Source organism: Panicum virgatum, chromosome 3N (assembly GCF_016808335.1).
Source record: "Panicum virgatum strain AP13 chromosome 3N, P.virgatum_v5, whole genome shotgun sequence".
NCBI classification, from domain to species: Eukaryota; Viridiplantae; Streptophyta; class Magnoliopsida; order Poales; family Poaceae; genus Panicum; species Panicum virgatum.
The window spans coordinates 3,355,733-3,371,505 of NC_053147.1; the positions used below are offsets into that span (position 1 = coordinate 3,355,733).

Genomic DNA, 15,773 nt, shown 5'->3' on the forward strand with positions numbered 1-15,773 from the left:
AATATTGAGTTTTACTATGACAATGCGTGTGCCTTGGCATCCTCATCAATAATTATTCAATGGCAGTAGCTAAGTTGTAAGATTCAGTTAGGTAATGTGCATCCTCTTCATTCAGGATGTTATCCCATTTCCTGGAGGGTATCTTACCTTGTTCCTCATGAGCATCACACTTTCAATCAATTAGTAAATGACTATACATACAATCTAGCTAACTGCAAGATAGAACATTAACACGTATTTGATTGCGTAATCTCATGGGATCTAAGTTTAAAAATGAAACTAAACTTGGAATCAACGACAAGAGATAAAACTAAGCTAGCCTTAACCTCCAGGATAGGGATTTGTAGTCCAAGGAAGTTGGTTTAATTAATGATAGATGATTCACCTCAATGTACGTGTACATACACTAAAGTTCTAATTGGATAAAATCAAATTACTATAATCTAATCTTGGTGAAGTAAAAGAGCATCGTTTTTTTAATATTCCAACAACAAACTAGAGTTGTTTCTGTTATTTCTTTGTGATCACAACTTTGTCATCACAAAACACCCTTTCTTCCACATGGCATTTATTTTCAGTTAATGCTTCTTATGATAGTGAACAAGCAACTAAATTTCATTATAATTAGGAGGACATGATATATCCAACATTAGAATCTAGTACAATCCCAACTTATGAGCAATCACAGTCATCATAATTCACACCTATGTACCCACCCTTGGTGGTACACTTGCGATGCCACCTAGCAAATATCGCCACATAAACAAACTCCTCACAGCTCGCACCTACATAACATGCTCCCGGTCCGCTTCCTCCGGCCAATACGCCAACCCAAATGCCGACGACGACGAGCGCGTCGCCGGCGGCGACCGCGCACCGCCGCCGGAGCCGCCGCAAGGCGCCCCCGCCGCGCCCGCCCTGGTGCTGCTCCTTCGGCCTCGACCCCTCCACCGCGGCCGCCAGCCGGAGCCCCCTCCCGGCGCCGCCGCGAGCCAAGCCGCCGCACCAGCTCGCGCCGCCGCTTTCCCGCCGCATCCGCTCCCCGGGGCGCGTATCCCCCATCGATGACCCATCCTTCGCTGCCGCCGCGGGTTCGTGTGTTTCCTCGCGGCTGCCGCCCGTCACCGAGTGCCCGCCGCCCGCCCTGCCTCCGCCCCCGCCCCCGCCCCCGCCCCCGCCCCCTCCTGCGGCGGCGGTGGATAGGCCGAGGGAAATGCTGCGTCTGAGACTGGTTGAGAAAGGCGTCGTCTTGGAGGTGGAAGAGGTGGAGAGGGTGCGCAGGGAGAGCAAGGTGGTGAGGAAGATTCTTCGGGGACGAGGCGGCGAGGTGGCGGTGGAAGGAAAGGTGGAGGTGGAGTCCTTCAGGGAGGTGGTGGGGATGATGTTGGAAGACGAAGACGAGACGGCTGCGATGAGGCGGCTTGCTCGTGGTGGCGTCGCGCGAGCCATCGGTGTTCTCGAGGTGAGCTCTCTGCCCCAATTTGTTGATTTCTGCGCAAATTTACGCTTTTGTTGTTGAATATGGTTGCTTTGTTCATGAATTTGCGCATCTTCTGAAAGATTGCAACTTTTACTGTGGTGCTAATCTAGTGTAGTGCAGAGTGCTAATTTTACTATTTTAGTATTGACCTATTTTTAGAATCTGGTAAATATTAATATACGGAGGTGAGAGGTTGCGTTATTTCCTAGTTCGTGCTCAAATTGGAATAGTAGAGAAATACGGGCTTGATATCCTTGAACAACCTCTAATAAGCAACACTGTTCATTGTGTTTGTAAATTTGGCCATGGAACCATGCTGTCAGTTTCATCATTACATCATATTTTACTGAGTTTTCTTGTTGGCTAAATGAGTACACTATCGGTAAAGCATGGATAGTAAAATCATTAAAGTGCATTCTGGTTTTGATATTTTTCCTCATTCCCCTCGTTAGAGCATCTTCAATTTACAAACATTAAAGCAGCTACTTTTTAAGCTCCACCTTCATTTTGTACCGTTATATTATATCATTGTTTTTCCTTTCCAAAAAAATTCCAATCTGTTTTCATGCCACTGTTTTCGACGATATTTCTTATTGTCTTTGTTCTATCAGTTTAAAAATTCCGAGTGTTTTTAACTTTATCATATTGTACTTGTCTTCACATCTATATTATGATCCAACCAACTTTTCATGGTTATTATTATTTTGGATTAAAGCAGAAGTCAATATGTTTTCTGCTGTCTCAATATATTTAAAACCGTCAGAATTCCTGGGTTTTTGTTACATGAGACTGGGGCTGTTATTTGCGCACTTTTCAATTAGCTGCTCGCTCTATTGATGCGAATCTCTCACTGTAGATGCAACATTGATATCATTAATGTGGTGACAATAGGGATCTCGCTAAACATTTTTAAAATTTGTCGAACCATCTCATGCGCTAGAACATGGTACTGTTCGAGTTATTGGGAAATAAAGGCAAGTCAACCAGAGAAATGTTCTTCTTATTTTGACTAGTTAAAGATATTAATTATGCTTCTTGGCTAGTACTACTATTTTGGTTGTTGGCACCTGAAATGGTACAAAAGATTTGACCCTCAGTTAATTGTGGCTGTGTAATGGAGTGGCCGAGTGGGTATTTTGTTCCTCAGTCTGGAATGTACCTATAAGAGGAAGCTTATCGCTGCAAGTTTGAGGAAGTTACACCCTTGCTTCGACTTGCACTAGGTGTTGAGTTTGCATCGTACACTTGGGCCATTAGATAAGTCAAGCAAACTCCTAAATATTGGTGTTCATTTAAGTTTGTGTAGCCTGCTGAATTGACTAAGTTTCCTCTGTCTTCCATCCTGTCTTTATTTTAATATAGAATGTGCTTGTGTTTAGTGAATTACTAAGAATGAAATTGAAATGACTGCTTTAGGGAAATTCTTATTAGAGGTTGGCTTCTTCCTGTTTAGGGAAGTCCCATCAGTTTGTTTACTGATTTGTACACTAATTCTAGACACGTGCCCACCCATTGATATTTTTTTGCCTCTGGGGGATACAACTTTAGACTTATTTCCTTGAGTTTAGTAGTAGTAGTTTTTTTTTTTGAAAAATACAGCAGGAGCATGCGCCAAATCATTTAAGGAGGAGAAACAAAGGTTCTTGCAAAATATTACATAAAACCAAAGTAGCTCGAACTTGAAATGGAAACTGCTAGACATAGAAACTAAGATACATTCGGTGCTGAGTTTTGTAGTTTCACCAATTGGAGACATCATGGTACTGTTCGCTTTTTTAAGATACTTTTTCTTAAAAGAGTGTGAGTTTCAGTGTTCCATATAACAAAAGGAGCCTATCTGCCTCATGCTTGAGATCTTCTCTAACATGTGATGGTATTGCACCTCAAAGCTACATATTGCACTATTGGTTTGCAACAGCAACCATGATGATAATCAATCCACTTTTGTATTCTGAAATACTTCCATATGATCTTAAGAGTGGTAATGATCCATCCTACCATCTTAAGGCAGTGCAGATTCTGTGAAGTGTACTTTTATGCATAGAAATTTATGTCATTATTGCATTAGATTTGCCACTTTTTAAATGTGAATTAGTTTCCTGTAACTTATTCTAAACATTTTTGCTTATTGCCTAAATAAATTTCTCAGGTATCCTTGTCACTTATGTTTGACAGAGGAGTTAACAACAGTCTAAAGTATCTTGAGGCTGTTCCATGGAATGAATCTGAAGATGACATAATCAAGAAATTGCTTTCTCAGCATTCTTGGTATGAAGCAGCTTTCAGAAATCTGCTGGCAAGGTTACAGCCACAAAGACCCACCTCATCTGCAGAACTGGTAGTTGAACTAGTAGATTCCATCAGAAAGGGGACCAACAATAATGCTCGGAAAGAGCTGCGGAATTTAGTCAATGGTATCCTGTCAAAGTATTTACAGTAAAGGGTGATAAAGAGCTGGACAAGAGGAGCTTTTACAGTATTTGCCATTCTTGCCTGAATTCTCTGGTGGGATTATTTGAAGAATCTTTGGATTTGGTCCCTGCTGATCAAGCCTCCATTTCGTCAGTTGGAAAAGGACCACTTGAGGGAATCTACAAGTTAGTTGAGGACACCAACTGGTTGCTGCAGATTATAACAGACTGGCAGATGGGTGAGGAATTTGTTGATGCATGGGCCAACAAAAAGGCTCTCAGAAGCATGCACGAGCAGGTGTCACCTATGGTACGTCATGAACTCAGCCGGATTTCAGCAACAATTTTTATCGCCATGGGGAATGGGAAGCTCCATTGTACTGGGGACAAAAGGTTCAGCTTCTTTCAGGCCTGGTTCAGGCCAATGCTGGTAGATTTCAGTTGGCTCCGGAGGTATCCAAAGGGCCTCAATGTGAAGACCCTGGAGGAAGGAATAGGGCAAGCGCTGTTGACGCTCACGTTGGCTCAGCAGCAGGTGCTGTTCATGGAGTGGTTTGAGGCTTTCAGCAGGCAAGGCCGGGAGTGCCCGAACCTTATGAGGGCCTTCCAGGTCTGGTGGCGGCGCTCATTTGTAAGATCCTTAGGTAGTAGTAGCTGAGTGGGTTTCTGTCCTGTTCATCACCTGAATGTGTGCATGCATATGTGATTTGTTTATGCTGCTATGACATATGGTATAGCTGGTGTGCCAGGCTTCCTGACGAAGGCTGGCTGATCTGTACATGTGAATTCTTTAGCTGTCCAGAGATGTAAGGATTAAGGAACGCATTCTTTAGTCCCTCCATGTGGAGCTGAGGTGCATATATCAGCTGCGACTGTTGAGAAGCTGCACTGGATGAGTAGTGTTCGTGCAATCTGTTTAATAAGATTGAATCAGATCAAGACTAGTGGTCCATTGGTGGGTGCCCTGCTTGCAGTTTGCAGAACAGGGACATGGTGTCGTAAGAGAGTTCTACATGCAGCCGTTGCTGCAGGAGAGATGGAGCTTTTCTGTCCTGGGATAGTGCCATGGTCTGCTTCCTCTGGCTGTCAACAGAGATCCATCTTGGCTTAAGATATACAAGTACCATCTGTATTTGTATATATCACTACCGTGTAAATGTCAATATGTCCGCTTGGCTTGGTTTCTTCCTGGATTGGATAGTGTCATATGGCTCCATGGCAACATGTACTGTTGCTTGAATCTCGTGCTTGTTTGTTTGTTTGCACTGCATTTGGCAAGGCACACGTTTCTGTGGGCCAAATGCCAGTACTGTAGTAGTATTTTGTTTTTACCCTTGGAAAGGCATAATTGTTCCCAGCCTGGTTTCTCATGGCCTTATATTTGCCTCATGTATGCCTGGATGGAATTGGCGTGGCGGCTGGATCTTTCTTTCTTCTCATGAATTGAGGATTCTTTAAGGTTCAGCCTAGTGCCATGCCATGCCATACCACACGTATGGATAGTGTCATGTATGGCCTTGAGTTCCAGTGGGCCAGGAGTTGGTTATGGGCTTATTGTAGCAGGTATCAGCTGGAATTTCATCACCCAAACCAAGCAGCCAACCACTGGACACGTGTCTCCTGGCGGCTGGCGCTGCCTGCTCCGAGCTAGATGATGAGCAGACTTAGGCCGTGTTTGCTGTTTGGTTCATGTCTGACCAAACCTGAGGGGGTGTTTAGTTTGTGAAAATTTTTGGATCAAAGGTCACATCGATTGTTTGACCAGATATCGGGAGGGTTTTTCGGGTACTAATTAAAAAACTAATTTCAGAACTCATTTGGAAACCACAAGACGAATCTTTTGAGGCCATTGACCGCGTCATTAGCACACGTGGGCTACTGTAGCACTTGTGGGTTACTGTAGCATTTATGGCTAATCATGCACTAATTAGGCTTAAAAGATTCGTCTCATCATGTACATCCAAATTGTGTAATTAGTTTTGTTATTTAATTATATTTAGTGCTTCATACATGTATTTAAAGGGGAGGTGAAAATTTTTGGGAACTAAACGGCCCCTGATGCATTAGTTCCCATGTACAAAATAGCCCGCTATAGTCTGCTGTTAGTTTTTTTAAGAGATCTACCGCTAGGCTATACAATATTTGTCCGCTATATCCGCTAAAAGGGTTTTTACAAGATTTAGTGATAATAAATGTCCGCTACTTCCGCTAAAAATATAGCCAAAAGAAATAAAGAATCAATATAACTAGGGTGGACCATAGACAAAACAGCATGGGCACAGTTAGGCAGTCAAGAGACGTGTTGAGTCTATTTTTCAAATATTAGACCAATGATGCTTCTAATTTTGTATGTATTATGGACGTATGATTATGAAAAGTTTGCTGAAATTTATTGCATTACTGATGTTATTGGCCACATTATGTATATTTTTTTTACAAACCGCTAAATGGATAGCTTTCGCTATAGCTCTGTTAGCCTTTTGGAATGACTTTCGCTAAATATCTTAGCCCGCGATTTTAAACATGGATTAGTTCATGTAGTTTAGTCCATGAGAATAAGAATCTGAATAGGAGGGACTAAAAGAGTCTAAAAGTGCATGCTGGGTCTAAATCCATTAGATATTTTTGGAGGTACTTATTGGAACTAAAGGCCTACTTTTTCAGCTCCTAACCCCATGGTATGCATGGAGCTGGCTGCATGATCTTTTGTACAATTTATTTAATGATCTTTTCCCTGACCTTTAGTCCCTGGTTCCAAATAGGAAGAGATTAAAGTTTTTAGTCAAGAGACTAAAATTAATCATGGGACTAAACACACAGCTTGTTTAAGATGACGCAGTGAGGGAAGCTACAACCATGAACTTTGTGCACTCATGCATGCCGTGTTCCCAATAGAGAATGCGAAGCCAACCAATCTAGCATGGTTTTTTTAGAAGTTTGTTGCATTTGAAAATCTGGACTCTTCCTTTTGTATTTTTCTGCCCGTGTTAGAACAACACAAGAAGACCTTTTGACCAGCCCTCTATCTTAAGTTTAGAGGGTTAAACAAAAAAAATACAATCTAGCAGACTCTCTATTTTTGAAAAGCCTCCAAATCCCTCCTCCACACTCTAATCCTAAGAGGTCTCTAGGAAGCTCTCTATTATAAATTATAGTTGAAGTCTATTGTTGGAGCTAAAACAATTTTAGGAGCTCCTAAAAACTAGAGGTAGCCCCCATTTAATGTTTAGAGAGTGTGATTTAGTAGTTGCTACTGGAGTTGCTCGAGGGCGATCCCTTTGCCTCGATGAAGCAAACACTTATTGTCTGCCAGGCCGTCGTCAACTTGATCGAGCGGAATTTCTTCTTGTTCGAGGCCACCAGCGGACGACCTCCATCAAGTGGACGGTCGGATCTGGTGCTGATGAATTGCTCTGAATCGCCCGCTGCTTGATACTAGGTTAGAGGATTTGGTGTTTGTCATTACACCATCGACATCAAGCAGATACTAGGGAGATTGACACTATTAAACGCTTGCCTTAGCAGCATTCCAATATATAGTATGTCTATTATTTTCTACCTAAGACAGCTCATAAAAGATTAGATAGCACGAGAAAGAGATTCTTCTAGCAAGGAGGTAGATAGCAAAAAAAATATTATTTAGTGAAATGGACCTAGTGTAACACCCAGGTGTTAATCACCTTTACTTAAGGCTAATCACGACACATAAATCTCAAATCGATATGACAAACCAATAGTTGAATTCTTTGCCAAACTTGGGATGGCCCAGTCAAATCGATATGACAAACCAATAGTTGAATTCTTTGCCAAACTTGGGATGGCCCAGGCTGGACTGGTCTGACCGGTCGGACCGGTTAAACTAGGCTGAACCGTTTTGAGGGGCCCCACAACATTTAAACCTCTCTCTCTCCCAACAACTCACTCATCCTCACCACGCTCAGGTCATGCTCTCTCCCGAGCCCCCCCCCCTCATCCAAACCCAAACCTTCCCAAATCCACCCTTTCCACTTGATTCCAAGTCCAAGGAAGGATCAAATCGGCGTGGTGGGTCACTCTCTCCACGATTTCCTCCCTGGGGTGGCCGGGATTCAAGTTCTGGTGCACAAAGGAGCTCACTCAAGGTATATACACTTGTGTCGGCCGATCTCTTTTCCTAGGGGGTTCTGGATGATTTCCTCTGGTCAAAAGCATTCACATGTACCCCTGAACTATTCCTAGAAAGGGTTCGGAGTTGGTGGGCGATTTTCGCCGCGCCAAGGAATCCTAGGTTTTGGTCTAAGTAGGACCGGTCTAACCGGTCGGAGGGACCGGTCTGACCGGTAGGGGTCCGGACAGTCCGGCCATTGGTTCGGATACTCCGGGTTTGTGGTGGTTTAGACATTCCGGGTTTAGGCCCGGAAACTCCGGACTTGGGAGTCCGGATACTCCGGATTTTTGGTCTCAAGTCGCACACAGACCAGACCGGTCTGACCAGTTTGGTATACCGGTCTGACCGGTGCTAGCAGGGCTGAGAGGGTTAAATCAGGGTTTCTTAGTGAAAATAGATAGAAATTGATTTGGTTATTGGTTACTTGTAATTTTTATAAATCATGCATGCATTCTCTCATGTCATATGCATATGCATACGTGTAGCAGCCGCGGCGGAGGAAATTGTGTACGAGGTGGTTGCGGAGCCACAGGGGCAAGCCCTGCAGCAGGAGGATCATGAGGAGTCGGCCCAAGGCCCAATTCACCCTAGCACTGAGCAGCAGACGCAAGGCAAGCTCCGGTGCACATCCTATTATTTAAAATTATGACACCTATATATGTATTTATTACTTGTGCATTAGGTTTAGAAATTGTTTGGAACCCTAGTTGCATGATCCCTAGGATTCTCTGAGTTATACTAGTATGTATAGGACGATAGAAGTGCTATGCTTAATGGTTTTCCGGTAGAAGACGAGTGACTTCTTGCACTCGCGAGATATAGGATGTTTAGAAGTTGAGTAATTTCCGGTTACTCGCGAGATATAAGATATAATTATACTGCAGTACATGAGATGTCGAATTTGATATGGAATAAATGGAGAATTGAGACTGGACGGGAAATGATGAGGATACATAGGAATGGCAGCAAAACAGGGTTCCTGGGCGTCTTAGTCCCGTCTGTGTCGATTAAGGACCGGTCGTTGTCGACAGTGCTGATCGGGATTGAATTGTACTAACCGCATGCCGAGAGTAGGAGGTAGTCAAAACCGGTAAGCCTAGTACTGCTTCGCGTCGAAAGTACAGAACTGCATCACCACCCCTTAGGGCGAGTCGAGTAGTCGCGGAGAAACGGGATGCATATGTTTACTTTTGGTGGTCTCACGTTGAGCTCGGCTAACTATGAAGGTGGGGTGGTTCTGTAGTTCGAGGCGGGAGGGGAAGGGTTGGTGCGTGTGGTCTGACGGGGCATACGCGTGCCGTGTTGGTTAGGTCTACCTTGCAAGGTTAAATAGAATCGATTCGCCGTGTCTCGCGGATATGAGGGCCTTGATGTTTTTGCTGCATCGTAGCAAAATGTTAGAATGTAAGTTATTTATGTGTGTGTGTATAATCTTGAACACATTGAGTTATTTGGATTCCACCACCATATTTGCTATGGTTGATTCCTGCAAATATTAGATTAGAGTTAATTCATATATAATCTGAGGCTAAAATAATGAAAGTAAGGAATTAATTTAGTTGTTTTTTCTGCAAAATAACCACCACCCAAATGCCTTGCATGTCTAGGTATGTGGGCTAAGTTATACCCACGGGACGGGTAAGTCTTGCTGAGTATTAGTTGCTCAGGGTTTGTTGCTACCCAAATTATTTCAGGACCCCAGGACGTCGACTTCTGCCCCTGTTGTGTCAAGTTCATCCGCCGGGATGTAGAGGGGTGGCAGGTCGTGGAGCGAGACCCTTAGATTAGGGAATTAGCGGGTTGCACGCTTGAGGGCTGAGGGTGCAACCCCTCTGTTTTGCTTAGACCAGTCTGACCGGTCGAAGGACCGGTCTGACCGGTAGTTCACGTGGGGAATCCATACAGACCGGTCTGACCGGTTGGTCGAACCGGTTTGACCGGTAGTGCAGTGGCTGAACACTAAATCAGTTGTAGGTTACTTTTCGTTTGAACCTGGCTTCCCTAGTGTAAAGTTGTAAATTATTGCATTTATGTAAACTTTGTAAAACTACTGTATTTGAACTGGGTTTGTAAGAAGTTGTGTATTATTTATGTCGTGTTGTTCTATTTTTAAGTATATTGTTATGCTTGTACTATTTGCGCCACCGTCGCGTGAGACTACCGGTGAAATTGTTTGTTTGGCTTGTCAGATTTGCAGAACTCGGATGACAAGGTGGCGCTGGAGGTGTGTGCCGAGACGCTAATACACGCATTACTCTTTCGTCCACAGGAAACCCCAACTAATGATGCGGGGCTAATTCTAGTCCAGTAATTGTTTTTCCAACGTGCTCAGCTATATCTTGGAAGAACAAAGTTTTGGCTCCTAGTCTCAAGATCGCGGCGGTTTATTTCTGTTCTTTATGAACTTATTACTTGTTTTGGCTTGGGTAACTGCGTCCCCCTTTGGCTATAGTCTGTTTTGTATTCGGTGCACGCTGCTTACTCTTGCTTTGAACATCTTCCGTACTGTGTAATTTCATTGCTTTTAATAAGGCCATGTTTAGTTCAAAAAAACTATATTACTTGTCACATCGAATCTTCGGACATATGTATGGAGCATTAAATACAGTAAAAAAATAACTAATTATACTGTTTAATTATTCCATACGAGATGAATTATTAAACATAATTAGTCTATAATTGGACATTAATCGTCAAATAACAACGAAATGTGCTAAACCTTAGATGGAAAAGGATACAGGATTTGGAACTTGCTCGTACAGTATTTGCCTATTTGGCAGAGATATTTCTTGAACGCGTAGAAATTCAGCCTCCTCCAGTCCTCCAGCTGCATCGTTCATCAGCAAGACACGACAAGCAAAAGCAAGCATCCGCGCGAGTCAACCCGTCAACGAGAGGAACTTCACTTCACTGGACACCTGACCTGACACCAGTTCACCGCGTGAGCGCCCGCGCCGCGTTCACACGGCGATTTGTGGAGCTTTTTTATTTCGAGAATCCTACAGGGAGAGCTCTATCTCCAACTTACTTCCATCTCCACATACGAGAAATCAGTTAGTATGAGAAGAAAGTAACAAAACAAATCGATTTGCAATTCTTCTTTTCTCCAACTCCAGCGAGGACACCAACTCCTCCGGCGGGTTGTGGGCGGGGCGGTCGGCGGCGGGGTCGCCGCCGGCCGGGGTGGCGGCGGAGGCCGGCAGGGTTAGGGTTCGGGTTAGGGTTTGGGGAGCTTCCATGGCCGGCGCCTTTAGAGGGATGGCCTTGGTCGGCGGCCGACCCGGCGGAGGAGGCGGGTTGTGGGCAGCGAGGCCGGCGGCGATGGCGCCGCCGGCCGGGTGGTGGTGGACAACCGGTGGGCAGGGTCGGCGGCGGGGGCGAGTGGTGGAGGTGGACAGGAAGGAAGCGGAGGGGAGGGGTTCGAGCGGCGGTCCTCGCCGGCGGCGACGCCGGCGAGGGGGAAGTCGGCCGCGGGGGCGGATGGAGGCGGATGGGAGAGAAAGGAGGGGGAGGGGGAGGGGGACGGGGAGGGGAGGGGTTGGAGTGGCGGTCCTCGCCAGTGTCGGAGGTGATGCCGGCGAGAGGGAGGTTGGCGGTGGGGCCGGAGGGCGGCGGGGGTGGAAGGAGGGAGACAAAAGTGAGGAAAAAAAATAGAGGAAGAGGAGGGGGGGGGGGGGGGGGGGGCGGGGGACCGAATCCTGTCCGGAGAGCCCCCCACCCCATAGCAGCCTCCTTTTTATTTTACCCTGGGGACGCACTCGAGCAGCAGGATTCTCTACTGCCGTCTTTCGCTTTCCTCCCATCTCCCCTCGTCCCTTCCTTTCGCAGCTAGCAGCTCGCGTCCGCCGCTTCGGTTGTCCTCCAAGCAGCAGCAGCCGCCAGCAGCTAATGTCGACCGCCATGAAGAAGTTCCTCATCAGCCTCTTGTTCCTCTTCTTCCTGCTGCAGCTTCCCCGTCTATGGAAACACCATCCGGAAAAAGAGCTGGAGACCAGCGTAAACACCACTCCCGCACCTTCCCTCAAGCCCCTTCCTCCTCTTGCCGCCATGCCGCCCCCCATTGATCCCACTCGCCGCCGCGCCTCCTCGCTCCCGGCCGAGGCGATGTTGAACTTGCCAGCGCTCGGTACCGACGACGGAGAGGCGCGCGGCACCTCCCTGGCCCTGGTCGCCTCACCACCTCCGCCGACCTCTCCATCGTCGACGGCATTGCAAACTCAAGAGCATCAGCAAGTCGTCGGGACCGGGCTTCTCGCTGGAGCCAGGGCCTGGCTCCCTCCTGTGTCTGTGGTGCTAGAAGTTCCCCTACCCCTGGGTCCAAATCTCCTATTCCCGCTGGAGGAGCTCATCGCCAAGCCAGTCCGTTTCCTCGTCTCGGTGGTGCTGGCCACTGTAGTGGCTGACCTCTGGAAGAGGATCTGTGGGCTCCTCATCCACCGGCTTCGCGCCCAGCCGAGGTGCCTTCCCCTTTGGGTGACCTCTCTGTATTCCGGCGGCGGCATCCACCACCAACACCGAGCAGGAGGACCATGGGAAGAGGTGAGGGTTCTTCTTGGCCAGGTTGGGGAGAAGGTCTTCGAGGCTCTCGTCTCAGGCACGCTAGTTCAGATGCTGGTGTTTTGGGCATGCATGCCGAGCGCCAGCAGGGCCTCAGTATTTGTCACTCCACTTGCAATGGTTTGCCTATTGGCTATGGAGGTAGCTTGGCGCAGCAGTGCCAATTACCTCCCAGAAGCAAGGTTCACCAAACCGGTGGGAACCGGTCCGGTTTGACCGGTTACCGGTCAAACCGGTCCGGCCCGGTTCCGGTTTGGTCCGGTACCCAACCGGCCAAAATTCAAAATTTAAATTTAAATTCAAAAAATGAAAAATTCCCAAAAAATTCCTAAAAATACTTCAAGGTGCAATGAATCTAATAGTATCAAATTTTCTCAAAAATTCGTTCATTTAGTATAGTTTGCGGGGATTTAAAGTTAAATCAAAAAAGAAAAAAGAAAAAAATGGGCCGGCCCATTAAAGCCCACCGGTCAAACCGGTCAAACCGGCCGGTAAACCGGTCAAACCGGTCGGTAAACCGGTAAAACCGGCCGGTAAACCGGTTGCACGGGAGCTATTGAATTTGAATTTGAATTCAAACCGGTCAAACCGACCGGTAAACCGGTAAAACCGGCCGGTAAACCGGTCAAACCGGCCGGTAAACCGGTCGGAACCGGTTGCACGGGATTTTTTGAATTTATTTGAATTTGGATTTGAATTCAACCGGTTTCCACCGGTTACCGGTCAAACCGGTCCGGTAAACCGCTACCGGAGGGCGGCGGTTTGACCGGACCGGTCGGTTCGGTTAACCCTGCCCAGAAGACGAGGTACCACTCTCATGAACCTTGAACAAAGCATCTCTATCGACTCATCGTTTCAACTAATCTCCAGGTATCAGTATTTTTTAACCCAGAAGTTGGAAATTATTTGACTAGAGAATCTAGCTATCAGTCTTTTTAAAAGGGTGTGTTTAGATCACATTGTATTTTTGGAAGGGAATCTTCAATATTTAAAATATTAAATGTAGACTAATCACAAAACTAATTACAGATCTCGTCTGTAAACTATAAGGCGAATCTAATGAGACCAATTAACCCATCATTAGAGCATGTTTACTGTAGCATCACTGTAGCAATTTAGTGTCTACTCACGTCATAATTAGGCTCATTAGATTCGTCTTGCGATTTACAGTCTATTTGTGTAATGCGATTTATTTTTTGACTATATTTAGTACACCATGCAAGCGATTTATAAAAATTTTGCGTTTTTATGTTTTTGGATGTAAACAAGACCTAATTTTGCTATCCAATGACCATGATGCTCACATCGTTTCAGCTGAAGCCCTTGCAGGAGGCCGCCTATATATGGCTGATTTGAAAACAAGATGCATGTGTCCTGCACGTAGAAAAAATCTAGCTCTTTCTATGGGTGTGTTTAGTTGGTGAAAAAGTTTGGGTTTTAGTATTGTACCACATTTCGTTGTTACTTGACAAATAATATCTAATTATAGACTAATTAGGCTTAAAAGATTTAGCTCGTGCTAATCAGTTAGACTATGTAATTAGTTATTTTTTTCAATTATATTTAACACTTCATACATGTGTTCGAAGATTCGATGTGACGGGTACGGTGCAAAAAATTTTGGGAACTAAGCATGCCCTAAATTTCAACTAGTCGTGTGTAGTTCTACTGCTATGATGAGCTCTACTATCCTAGCTAGCCTGCATTAGCATGATTCCTATCACGGAAGAACCCATGTCTATTTGGCAGGATGTCTTACCTTTTGTTGTAAAATAACCTTATGATCCTGCATTTCCGTTTGGGTGATCTAAATATATGCGTATGAATGAAAAGCTATGACCTAGAGCGAGGTACTAATAATACTAATATTGCAAGAATCTCTGCTTGCTGCCATCTTATTAAAGATTACGTTTTTTGGTTATGGATTATGATGGTTTTGTTTACACTTGGTCAAATAAATAATTTAATGCTAATCCCATTTTGGAGCACCCTGAAAGATATCTTATATCTAAATAAATAACGCAGTGATTTTTTACTTATGCATGTATGACAGTTTATTATCTTTGACAGAATGCGGGTGAGGATTGCATCAAAAGTAAACGGAGCCGAGCCACTGTAGCACTATTGTTGCAAATTATGGATTAAGTATGTCTATTAGATTCATCTCGCGATTTACAACTCATCTGTGTAAAAATTTTATAAATATTTATTTAATACGTCATGCATATGTCAAAACATTTGATTTCATGTTTTTGAATGTAAATTTTTTTGAATCTATAGGAAGTTTGCTGCATCTCAAAATATCAGACGTACAGGAACTGACTCGATCCCGAGGCTCTTCTTCTTCCCGAGGCTGCCGGTGGACGACATCCGACCCATCAAGCGGACGCCCGGGATGCTGCTGATAAATTGCTCCGAATCGTTCGCTGCTTGATATTAGTGGGCTTGTTTGGTTTTCTAGAATTTCAGAAATAGTAATATTTTGACCGCTAACTACAGTTTTAAATAAAGTCAGTTTACAAAACCAATTCCAGAACTAAATTACTGTAGTATGAGATGAATCTAATGAGATCTTTGACTGCGTAATTAGAGGATGATACTGTAGTATTACTATAATCAATCATCAATTAATTACTGTCATTAGATTCGTCGTGAAAAATTACATCAATCTCCTGAAAAAAATTGTAAATAAACTTCATTTAAACCTTCATGCGGAGTCTAGAAGATGGGTTCTAGATTCCTTTCTAGGAAACCAAACACGGCAAGTACAGAGGATCGATAGTGCTCGGAACTTGCTCGTACAGTATTTGGCACGCATTGTTCTTGTTCATCGTCATCAGGAAGAGAGGCCAGGACGTGAGCCCCTGAGGCCAGCCGTCAACGAGTGGAACTGACACCAGTTCAGCGAGCGAGCGAGCGAGTCGAGACTCGAGACTCGAGCGACCGCCGCGCCGCGTTCACACGGCTCCCTCCTATCGCTGATCGATCGGTCCCTTCCCTTCCTTCTCCAGCTCCGACTGACACAGCGGAGCCTCGTACGACGCGGCGCGGCTCCCTCCCTCCCTCGCTCGCACCCTCGGGGGCCCGCTCGCACGCTGCACGCACAACGTCGGAATCCAACGCGGTCGCTTTTTTACCCCGGCCGGGGACGCGCGCACGGCACACCCGAGCTGAGCTG

General features: G+C 45.3%; 1 pseudogene; it reads left to right on the forward strand.

The window, feature by feature from the left end:
- The first annotated feature begins 835 nt into the window (after nucleotides 1-835).
- On the forward strand, nucleotides 836-5,248 carry LOC120663771 (annotated as a pseudogene).
- The last annotated feature ends 10,525 nt before the right edge of the window (nucleotides 5,249-15,773 follow it).